Source organism: Cryptomeria japonica, chromosome 4, assembly GCF_030272615.1.
Source record: "Cryptomeria japonica chromosome 4, Sugi_1.0, whole genome shotgun sequence".
NCBI classification, from domain to species: domain Eukaryota; kingdom Viridiplantae; phylum Streptophyta; class Pinopsida; order Cupressales; family Cupressaceae; genus Cryptomeria; species Cryptomeria japonica.
Genome location: NC_081408.1, coordinates 752,186,436 through 752,199,542, shown reverse-complemented (window position 1 = coordinate 752,199,542; position 13,107 = coordinate 752,186,436).

Sequence of the window (13,107 nt, the reverse complement as noted above, 5' to 3'; positions counted from 1 at the left end):
TATCAAGAGGATAACTGACTATAATTCCTTAGAATTTAAGGCAATTGATAACATATTACCTATCCTGAAGATGATTGTACCTAATTGTCAGGTAGATCACATTAATGATTCTATAGGTAAATTGGACACATTGTCCAGATTCATTACTGATAATGTTATAACTATAGAAAAGGTGAATGAGGATACCATTAAGGAGAGAATTGACAAAGAGAAAAATACATTCTTTGAGAACACTATAAAGAATAGTACTGATCACTTGGACACACTGTTACCGGTACTCAATTCTACTATTATGGAGTATAAGGAGTTATATAGGGAATCATGTAAACCTCACTATTTGACAAAGGAAATTGATAAGGAAATTAAAAAGACACAAAAATAAATTGATGATATTGTGGATAACATGATAGGTTCATCTAAACTTATATCAGTTTTTGAGAAGTTGGAGAGACTTGAGAAAGAGAAGGCAAGGATAAGGTCAAAAACCCAGGAACTCAAACATAAACATGGTTCAAAATTGGACAGTCTAATTACTCAATGGTTTAATTATCTAAGGCAACAATTCAAGAAGAATGATCACTAGAGCAACAAATGCACTATCTCACTGGTATGATCTAGCAGACTGAGGCAACTCTAACTGACAGCAACAAGTTTATGCAGAGTTTGAATCTAGTTTTGGTAGAAATTTTTCAAATAGTAACCAACCAGTTATAGACCTTGAGTAGCATTTTTGTACTCTTTTGATTATTTATGACATCCTTTTTCATTTATGTCAAAGGGGGAGTAGTGGAGAGAAAAATGCATGTACAAAGGAGATCACTTGCTTGGGGAGAGCACATCTTTTTGGATTTTAGTTTTGGATAACAGTTTTGGATTTTTCTCATGAGTGTTTCCATCAATGCCAAAGGGGGAGATTGTTGGAATTCTACATTCTTATGAGAATATTTGATGTTGTCATTGATGACAACCAACTAGCAACCAACCGACAATAGGTTTCTTCATGCACCGGTAGACACTGGCACCAGCAGACGCTTACACTAGCATTCAAATTACATCGGCAACAAAGCATACCAACACTCACGCTGACATGGGATGAACTTTTGTTTATTGTAAGATAATTATCTTTTGTAATCCGACTTGGAATATTATAAAAGACTCATATGTATGAGATCTTATAGGTCATTTTGAAAAGTGAAAAATGATAGAAGAATGATGAAATGAATAGGTAATTATTGTATAAGGTGATATAGTGGACAATGAAGGTTTTGGTTAATGAATGAGCTTAAACTGATACTAAATCTGGCATAGTAGATGGTATCTTGAGTAATACATTGTAATTGGATTTCATCATCCAATATTGTAAGTCAGTGTGACTTCCCTTTTGTAATTGAGCAGTGAGCTCTAGGCTGTTGGCCTCCTTGCATGTGCAAGCCCCTATTGTAAGTAATATTTATTCATAGGCCAGTGAGTAAATATTGTGGGTCACAAATCCCACTAAGGTTTTTCCCGCACCGGGTTTCCTAGTTAAAATATCTTGTGTTATGGTGTGTTTCTATGATGTCTCTGCTATTTTTGTTTACTGCATTAATTCTTGTTTTCTGGTACATTGTTTTGGGTTGCAAAGTTATAAATAAGTTTAATTATTTTGCTAACCGGTTAGACACTAATTCATCCCCCCCTCTCAGTTTCTTTAGGATTATCATTGAATCTAACAAGAAGAACAATACATGGGAGCTTGTGCCTATACCTAAGAACAAGATTGTTATTGGAACTAAGTGGGTGTATTCTGGAGCAAACTAAATGAAGTTGGTGAAGTGGTAAGAAACAAAGTTAGACTACTTTGAAAAGGTTATTCACAATAGAAGGTATTGATTATGAGGAGACTTTTTCTCCAGTAGCAAGACTTGAAGATATTAAATTATTGCTTGCATATGTTGCTTATAAAGACTTTAAAGTATATCAGATGGATGTGAAATTTTCTTTTTTGAATGGTGATCTTGAGGAAGAGGTTTACATTGAGCAGTTAGATGGATTTTCTTTATCAGATGAAGGAGATATGGTATGTAGATTGAAGAAATCTCTTTATCGATTGAAGCAAGTCCCTAGAGCCTGGTATGCTAGACTGGATAAGTATTTGCTAAAGTTGGGATTCACAAAAGGTACTACTGATAGTAATCTATACTTTAAGATTAAGAATAGAAATATTTTGATTATTGAAGTCTTTTTTGATGATATCATTTTTGGATGTGATGATAATTTGAGCATGAAGTTTGTCACTGATATGTAAAAAAAATTGAAATATCTATAATAGGTGAGATGAAATTCTTCTCAGGATTACAAATTTCACGGACTAATAAAAGGTATTTCTATATCTCAAGCTAAGTATGTTAAAGAATTATTGAAAAAGTTTGGGTTAGATGACTCAAAACCGGTTGGAACTCCTATGGTAATTGGCTATAAAATTTCTAAGGCTAATGAATCTCCAAAAGCTAATCAGACTTTGTATGAATCTATGGCTGGTGGATTGCTATACTTGACATAGACTAGACTGAATATTATGCATGTTGTGTGCATGGCTTCTACATAACAAGCTGATCATAAAGAGAGTCATGTCACTGCTGTTAAGAGGATATTCAAATACTTGAAGGGATCTATTGACTATTGTTTATGGTATCCTAGGAATGATGATTTCATGTTATGTGCTTATACTAATGCAGAATGGGCAGGTGATGTTGATGACCAAAAGAGTACCTCCGGTGGTGCTTTCTTTCTTGGAAAGAAGTTGGTTTCATGGGTAAGTAAAAAGTAAGACTTTGTATCCTTATCTACTACAAAAGCTGAGTATATTATTGCTATTACTAATTGTAGTTAGGTTGTCTGGATGAAACAAATGCTAAAAGATATCAGAGTTGTGTATGATGAGCCTACTATTATTTATTATGACAATTCAAGTATCATAAATATGTCAAAAAATCTAGTGCAACATTCAAAGACTAAGCATGTGTCTATCAAGTATCATTTCTTGAGAGAGAAAGTAAGTGAGTAGGAAGTAAAGACGGAATATGTATCTACTACAGAGTAGATTGTAGATATTTTCAATAAGCCTTTATCTGCAAAGACATTTTGTTATGTAAGAGATAAATTTGGGGTCTATACCACTCTTGATGAGAACTAAGAGGCATTGAGTTGCATCAATTTGATGGATTGCACTGTCTTATTCTTTATCTAGATTGATGAGTTGGGATTGCTACTCAGTCAGGGTAGTCACTGTGGTGCTTTTTGGTGCTCCATTTGGGGAGAGATTCTTCTCTCTTTTTCAAAGGGGGAGAGAGTTTGTTGGTTTTGATCCTTGTGGAGGAGAGATGCTATTTTTGTTTTTCATTTTTTAGGACCTTTGTCATTGATGTCAAAGGGGAGAGATTGTTGGCACTTGACACTCATTCGACAAGAGAATGGCATTTTGGGTTGTCATTGATGGCAACTCATGGGAACTCATCTTTAAGTGTATATATTCTCTATTTTGATTCATTGTTTCATCACTTTTCTTTATTTTGGTTAACTGACATTCACTTTTCTTCACAACTAGCTAAGTCCTGATCTCAGTAACGTGTATTTGGAATCCAGTAATGGATAGGACTCAGCTAGGAGATCTTATGGGCCTGATTATTTCTTTTACAAAATTTATGGTAACGTGTGAAGGATGACATGATCATTGGGATTATGTTTGAAATTCATTATGATCCGACAACTAACAAGTTCATACTTTTCATTGAAGCTGACATAGTGGAAAATAGAAGGGTATTTAGGGAGATCCTTGCAGTGATTGATTAATAAGTTTTAGGAATGTGAATTATGGTTGTGAATTATTCAAAGATTATCGGTATGCATTTTGGTCAATGAATAGAAGCTTTTGTGTGAATTTTCAATTTTTCACGTGCACGGCCTAATCGATAGCAGTACAGAGCATCAATAACTAGTGCACAGTCAAGGTTATCAGAGCATGAATTGAAACTTATCGAGCATGGTCAAATGCATCTTATAAGTTCATTCTTCTTGTAATTACTTTGTAATGCTTTGTAAGTCAGCGAGACTTCTCCTTTTGTGTTGAGCAGTGAGCTCTAGGCGATTGGTCTGATTGCATCTACAATCCCCTTCATGTAATATTTGTATACCTTGATCAAGTATATAGATATTATGGATATCAACCTCACCATGGTTTTTCCCTTTGCAGGGTTTTCCATGCATATATATTGGTGTTATGGTGTATAAACTTTAATTTTATTTATTGTTAACTGGTTAACAAGCAATAAGTTCAAAACTAACATTACTGGTAGAACACTGATTCACCTTCCTCTCTCAATGTTCTTGGATTCCAACAATTGGTATCAGAGTTGGGTTCTTCGGAAGAAGTTTAACCACTTCAGGAAGATCCAAAATTTGGAATCAATGGAAACCGGTCTGTACCAAAAACTTCAACTCGCTCTTGAGGATTTTGATAATGAGCAGATGGAGAATAGTAATTTGAAAAGTGAACTGAATAAAGATAGAGAATAAATCATTTCATTGCAAGGAAAGATTTCCATTGTTAAAGCTAAGAGGAAGGAACTTTGTGATCTATTGCAAAATAAGAATAGTAATGAGGAAGCTGCTATGAAGGATCAATATGAGAAACTCATTAAGGAGAATACTATCTTGAAGAATGAGATGCAAGCCCTAACCATGAGAATGTGCAAGGAGATTGAGGACAAAAAGAAAAATGAAGAAAACTTAGCACAAGCATTAAAGAACAGATCTGATGAGTGTAATAGACTAACACATGAGAATGACATGCTGAAACTTGAGTTGACCCAGTCCCAGAACAATGAATAGGAACTTGAGAAATAGATTATAATCATGATTGAGGGATGACTTGGTCACTACAAATAAGTACAAGGACAAGTTCAAAGATATCTTTTCTAAACTTTATGAACTTGATAGGACTTAAAATTATGTCTTGCAAAATTTTGGTCATTTTGGTTCAATTATGCCTTCTATCAAGTTTTCAGGGTTTAGGACTTTAGGGGTTGTGAGTTTCTAGTTAAGTCTTGGTATAAAAGAAAATCTTTGGGCCTTTTTATATTTTGTCATTACCTTTTTCTCACTTAAGGCCAAGGGTTGTATTCTATTGCATTAGACTAGTTTATGAAATGATTTTCCTAAGTCGCATAAAGTTTTTCCTATAGTCGGTCTCCTTTTAATATTTGTGCTTGTGCCCACAATTTTCCTAAGTTTGAAATTCCTAAATATTTTGGTTGATTGCTAAAGATAGGACAGATCCAATGGTCTATGTTTCCCCATGGTCGAAAGTGCAAGGATGATAAAGACCATGACATCATGAGATGATGCTACGTATGCTTGGCAGAAAAAGGTGAGCCACTGGTTTTTCTTTTCAAAATGTTTGATGTTACCAGTTCCTAGCAGTTAAAACCCGAGTGACTAAAAATGAATATTTCTACACTTGCTTATATCAAAGGGTAATGTTTTAATTATGGTCTAAGAAACTATCAGGAGTTAGTAGCCTTTGTCAAGTGACTGGTTTAGTTAAAAGTTAAACAAAGAATAGATTCAACGGTTTCTGCGCTCTTGCGATCAAAAGATGCAAGGAAATTATGGACCGCAATATCACGAGATGATGCCAGTGTCCAAGGCGAGTCAAGGAAAGCCAATGGTGGGGTCATTAAAGATGGTGAAACAGGTGATGAGTTGGATGTGCCATGTCATGTCAAGGATGGATCGACTTTCCATATTGGATAATAACTATCAGATTGAATGGTTTTCTCTGCAACATTTGCCAATTTAGAGGATGATCGATGATTGAGTTTTAAACCTTTCAAATGCAAGTTAAGAATCATTGTTTCACTTGTGCGAGTAGTAATGGAAGATGAGACATTTGCATTTCATTCCAAGAAGTAATTAAGGTACTTTTAAAAGTTGTTCTTCATTCGTAAAGGGTTTCATAGCGATCCAAAAGATATTCCTACTATTGGAGAAGGTTGAAATGACTCTTTGCAATACAAAATTGCCATGTCTCTGATGAAATCAAAATAGTAAGTTTATCTTAGCTCCTTCACTTGTTCTTGAAAGTAATTGATGTTATAAATTATGCATGAAGTTGTAAGAAAATAATTTCAAATGTTCTAGGTTTAAGAGCTAGACAAACAAGAGTAAAATTTGTTTGAATTACTATTGTAATTTAAATCTCATGTTAGCCCTAGTCTTTTCTTCCTCAATTTGAAGTTATAGTGTAAAACCCTAGTTTCAAAAGATGGCTCCCTCAGGAAAAAATTGAGGACAAATTGATTATATGAAAAAAAATCTATATGATGATTTCTTGGATCAATCGAATCCCTCAACAAATAATAAACAATAGGAGCAAATATATGTGAGTGGAAAACCCTAGGGGAAGGGTTAACCGATAAAGCATTCTGCTTGGAGGATGTTAGTATATTGATGACTGGACTAGAAATGTTATAACTGTGGTATGGATAAAGTAACCTACATTCCCTAATATCTAGTCCCTGGAAGTATGATTTGGGTAAGTTAGTAGTGTCGGGTGTCTTCATGGACGTTGACCTACTCTCGAGGGTTATTAGGGGAAATCAAGGAGAGATTTTATTGACTATTAGAAGTGAAGAATTCAAGGAGGTTTTGACGTATATGAAGTATCTGCGAGCATGGTCCAGATAGATTTGAATGAGAAAAAGGAAAAGTACTATAAGATGAGGGAATTCATTAGAAATAATTTTCTTCCAATGCATTTGGCTAGAGCAGGAAGTACAACATACCATATCAGCCCTAGCTCAGAGGAGCCATTCCCAATTGATACTTTTTCTCCCTACTTTCAGGCTACCTTCTTCTCTCTATGTCAGATATTGGGTTTTAATCCAATTACAGTGAGGCCACTTGATTTTATGTACATGGCCATGAAAATACAACATCCAGATTATATAGTGGTTTTTGACTTTGCCCCTTACCTTGAAGAAAAGATTCATGAGGGGTTACTGGATATTAAGAATGAAGTAGTTGGTGCTAAATTCTTCTGTTATTGCTTCATTGTGTATATGTTCCTATTTAGGAATGCAGATTACTTTGAGGGTAACATGAACCTCAAAAGGACAATTGATAACTAGGAGATTTTAGTGCAGTTTTGGAGCACAGATATGTCTTGAGATAGATAGGAGGATAACTTTGTAAGATTTGATAACAATTTTTCTTCTAGGTTGAGGCAAAAGTTGACAGTAAATTTGCCAAGGATTCCCAAAGAATTACATGATTTTGTAAGACCCAAAGAGAGCTTACCACTTGTTAGGATTGAGCATCATTGGGGGGATTTTATCCCTTATCCTATTAGTATTGTTATCAAAATATATGGTTTCTCTAGACAACCACATGTACTACCTTTCAACATTCCTCTGAGACTGGGTTTTGTTGAGGTGATGTGGTAAAGTTCACCTAGCCTGCTCAACACTTCACTAAGTTGATGTTGCTCAATTTCACCAACTCACCAGGCCTAGTTTCTTTCTAGACCTACAAGTCCTTCTCAATCTCTTCTAGGGCTTTCTCTTACTCACTCCAAGGTGTTTGCTTCAAGTGTCCCTGCTAGGAACCCTACCAATTTGCTATGTTTCCCATATGCTCAATGATGGCTTCTTGGCTCAAATTCATCAAACTGCCCTCCAATGGTCTTGAGATGTTGTAGAGTTGTAGAGGGTTCTTCTCTCATGTTTTTATATTGTTTAAAGTTCCATTTGTGGTTTTCAATCCAAAGGTTTCTTACTGATTTCAAAAATTGGTCTAGAAAAGGCCACAAGGGAAAGAGCCCCAATTAGGCCTCCTAGAACCAATTTTTGAGGTCTTGGGCTAAAACGATCCAAGGGACCCCCAAAATAAAATGGATTTTCTTCAAATATTCACTCAACCCCAAAAGATTTCAGTGGTTTTAATCTTCCAACCCTTCTTTGCATACACAAACCCCAAAATGAGAATTTCATGGGCTTCTAGGCACTTGACAGGCAACACCAAGTAAATCTTGTCTTTGGACCTTCAAATAAAACTCTTGAGGCTTCCTCCTACACAAGAAAACCTATACTATCCTATTACAACTTCACAAAATCTTGGGACTTTCATTTACATTCACCTCTGCAATTTGTGCTAACTTTTCATCTTGCCAACTCTAGCCGAGTTGCTCTTGGGCTCACCTAGGGCAAGATGCTAAAAATATCAAATGACACTTTCAGACCTTCTCCATTCATATTTACACTATAAAATGGGTTTTCTACCATGTCCCAAAATTCCATGATGAACACACAGTGGGATTTTATGGGGCACCCATTTTAGCAAAAACTGCTAATTACAAGCCAAAACTGGCTACTTGTGAATCAAATCACCTAAGCAGTAGTAAATTATAAATAAAAATCTTGAAAATAAAAATCATACTATGAAATGCACTACTAAACCTCAATCCATCATTGGATTCATGGATTCAACCCATTAAACCTTCAAAGATTGCAAAAATTGACAAAAACAATGAAAAGTGTAGCCCAAAATCTTGTATTTTGATTATTGTATTCAAAATCCAAGTACACCAACCTTGATAAATGTGAAAGAGAGGGTTTATATATCCTTCCTATCTTTGGAGTCCTTCCATGGCATTGGGAAAGCCCTAGCTTTAATGCTTACCAAATTCAGGACAAAAGTTGTCATGACAACTTTTTGCAACTTTGTGCTTTTTCCACTTTTGGTCTCTCCAACCTAAGAGACCTATGTCCAGTCATCACATGTGACATTTAAAACATTCCTAATACCTATTTGACCCTCTCTAAGGCTTTTGACAACATTTGACACTTTTGACCAACCAAAAAGCCAAAAACCTTCTAAAACACACTATTTACACAAAAATGCAAACCTAGGTAAAATGAACTCCACCTAGGCCTACATTGACAAAATACTCACTCTTGGACCCTCTTGGAGTCCTTATTTACTACTGACTTGGCTAGGGTCAGTACAAGCCAAAATTTGTAAAAACAAGAAATTAGGACCTAGGTGCTCCTGCACCATTCTCCCTAGCAAAAAGAGATCATGTCACCTCTTGAGGAATCAGTGTTGGATCAATTCCAAGCTTTTGGAACTCTGACTCCATCACCCATGTAGCCTCAGCATCATCCATATCCTACCATTTAATGAGATGCTCCCAATAGGCTTGATGCTTAGTCTTCTTGGCAATTATTGAACTTAACACCTTCTCAGCCTTAGGATTAGGCTTGGCTGGTAACAGAAGGTTATGCACATCATCTGAAACCTCTGAGTGACTACATTCTACACCTTGGACTAGCCCCTTGTATGCAACCAAGTTTTCTATGTTAAAAACCGGTGATAAACCAATGTCACTAGGTAGATCCACCTTGTATGCATTTTCACCATACTTAGCTAGAATGGCACATGGACCTATCCTCCTCATTTGTGACTTGTTTGGCACTCCTTGTTGTAGCCTTGCTTTGTTCAAGTGCACGATTACAAGATCTCCCACTTGAAATTGTAGATTTCTCCTCTTTTCATCAACTTTTTATTTGACTTTGCTTGTGTTCTCCTTCAAAGCTTGCCTAACTGATTCATGGACCTCCTTCATGGACTGAGAAAAGTCCTCTGCATATCCACTTTTGATTGTTGCACTTCCTAAATCCCTCAACTCAAAAATGTCTCTTGGGTGCACACCATAGACTACTTCAAAAGGGCTTTTACCAGTAGTCCTATTTATGGTGTCATTGTATGCATATTTAGATTGAGCAAGTACTTGATCCCATGTTTTCCCATACTCCTTGGTAAGGCACCTCAATAAGTTTCCCAAACTTCTTTTCACCACCTCAGTCTACCCATCTATTTGAGGATGGTAGGCTAATCCAAAAGAGAGGTTTGTGCCAAGCTTTTGCCATAATGTTTTCAAAAAATGACTCATAAATTTGGAGTCCCTATCTGAAACTATACTTAATGGTAAACCTTGTATCCTTACTATTTCCCTAAAGAACAATTGAGCTATGTTGCATGCATCATGAGTGGTCTTATAGGGCACAAAGTGAGCCATTTTGCTAAATCTGTCCACAATGGCATAAATGCTATCATATCATTGCTTTGTCTTTGGCAAACCTACCACAAAGTCCATGCTGATTCATTCCCAAGGTCTACTTGGTATGGGAAGTGGTTGATAGAAACCAGCATTTTTTTAAGTACCCTTGGCTTTTTGACAAACTATGCAAGTCTCCACATACCTCTTCAAATCTTGATTCATCCTTGGCCAATAATAGAATCTCTGAACCAACTCTTGAGTCTTATTGACTTCAAAATGACCACTAAGGCTGCCATTGTGTTTCTCTTGTATAATATTTTCCCTCATTGAGCCTTTAGGCACACAAATCTGTCCACCTTTGAATAATAGCCCATTTTGTAAAGTGAAATCTGAGTATTCACTATGGAAATTATTTTGATACTCCTTGCATACTTGGTAGGCACTTGAAAAGTCTTCATCCTCTGCATACAAATCTTTAAAACTATCCACACCTATGCTTCTCAACTAGATTTCTTGGACTGTCAAGAGCCTCCTACTTAGTGCATCAGCTACCCGGTTTTGCTACCCTTCCTTGTGCTTAATGGTGAATGTATAGGCCTGCATATACTCCACCCATTTCATGTGTTTGTGACTAAGTTTGTCTTGGGAATTTAGAAAACTCAATGCTTGGTTATCCATGTACACCAAAAATTCTTTGGGTAAGAGATAGTGTCTCCATTTTCTCAATGCTTGCACTAAAGCATACAGCTCAAGGTCATAAGAGGAGTATTTCCTCTTGGCATCACTTAGCTTCTCACTATGGAAGGATACTACTCTTCCTTCTTGGCTTAGGACAACACCAACTGCAATATTTCTTGCATCACACTCCACAATGAAAAGTTTCTCAAAACTAGGCAACACCAACACCGGTTGAGTAGCTATTTTCTCCTTCAAGGTTTCAAAACCTTTGTTTTTTGCTTCATCCCACTGAAACTTGGGCTTCATACCACCTCTAATGGTGTCTAGCATTAGGGCACATATAGCACTGAATTGCCTAATAAACTTCCTGTAGTACTGGGCTAATCCATGGAAGCTTCTCACCTCTGTTGCTGATCTAGGAGTGGGCCAATTTATAATGGCTTCAACTTTGCTGGGATCCATCTTGAGGTTTCCTTGAGATAACACAAAACCAAGGTAAACCAATTCTTTCTTAACAAACTCACACTTATCCAAATTCATGGTTAGCTTTTCATCATACAATCTTTGTAATACATCTTGCAAATGACTAATATGTGTTGCTCTATCCTTACTAAAAATGAGAATATCATCAAGATATACTAACACAAATTTACCTATGAATTCCTTCATCACCCCATTCATGAGTCTCATGAAGGTGCTTGGAGCATTGGATAAGCCAAATGGCATTACAAGCCACTCATAAAGACCTTCAATAGTATTAAATGCAGTCTTCCATTCATCACCCTCCTTAATCCTAATTTGATGATAGCCACTCTTAAGGTCAATCTTGGTAAAGTACTTGGCTTCCCCTAAACAATCCATTAGGTCTTCTATTCTAGAAATAGGGAACCTATATCTGATGGTGATCCTATTTATGGCTCTAGAATCAATACACAATCTCCAAGTACCACCTTTTCTGGTGCCAACATGGTAGGGATAGCACAAGGGCTAATACTCTTCCTAATTAGGCCTTGGCCTAAGAGCTCTTGTATTTGCTTGGCAATTTCAACATTTTGTTGAGGAGTCATTTGGTAGGCTACTTTATTAGGCAAGGATGCTCTGGGAATGAAGTCTATTTGATGGCTTATGGTTCTTTTAGGAGGTAAGGTGGCTAGCTGTCCTTCACTTACTATACCCTTGAATTTCTTCAACAATTCTTGCACGTCTAATGGTAAATCTTGCAGCTCTTTCTTGTCTTCTTCTTTGGGCTTCATCACAAGTGCAAACCCTATACCTTCACCTTCCTCAAGTGTCTTTAAGAACTTTTTTTCACTCACCAAAAGAACATTAGGACCTACTACCCTTTTCTCACCTTCCTCAAGGATAGACCGAATCTTGAATGTGACTCCATCTTTCTTGAATGAGTATGCATTCTTGGCTCCATCATGGATAGCTTATCTATCAAATTTCCATGGTCTTCCTAATAGAAGATGGCATGCATCCATGGGTAAGACATCACATAACACCTTGTCCTTATACCTTCCAATGGTAAAATCCACCCATGCTTGCTCATTAACAAGAACATGTTGTCCTTTGTTCAACCAAGTGACTCTATAATGGTTCATGTGAGGTATCCTTTTCAATTTGAGCTTTCTCACTACCTCTTCTAACACAATGTTGTCTATAGATCCTGAATCAATGATCACTTTGCACACTTTTATCTAAAATCTTGCATTTGATCCTAAAGAAGGACCTTCTTTGGCTAGGCTCTTCTCTGATTGGTTCTTTGATCAAAGTTCTCCTTATCATCAAGTTTTCACCTACTTCTGACTCTAAGACAACTTCTGAAGTCTTGTTGCTTGAAGACTCTTCTTGAAGATAGCTCACTCTTCTTTCATCACCATGTGATGATGATCCCTTCTCTAGACACCTATATGTTGGGTGACCAAGTTGGTTACAATGGTAACACTTCATTGTTGAAAAGTATGAGGAACCTCTACCTTGGCCACTATATCTTCCTCTAGAACCATTTCTTGATCCCCTTCCTCTATTGAATCTTCCTCTACTGCTGCCACTATCTTGCTGCTCAGTGAGTTTAGACTCTCCTTGTGTTCTTTGTTCAGAACTTCTTCCACCAAAGCCTCCTCTATGGCTTCTATTGTCTTTTCCTCTACCTTTGCCCCTATTGTTCCTTGAGTCATGTCTTCTTTTTAGTTTCTCCTCCACCTTATGGGAAAGTTGAAAGGTTTGATGGACTATTTTTGGGCCCATTAGACTGATTTCTTCTTGGATGTTCCACTGTAGACCATTTAGATACCTAGCAACCTTGAGACTTTGTTCCTCAACCACTT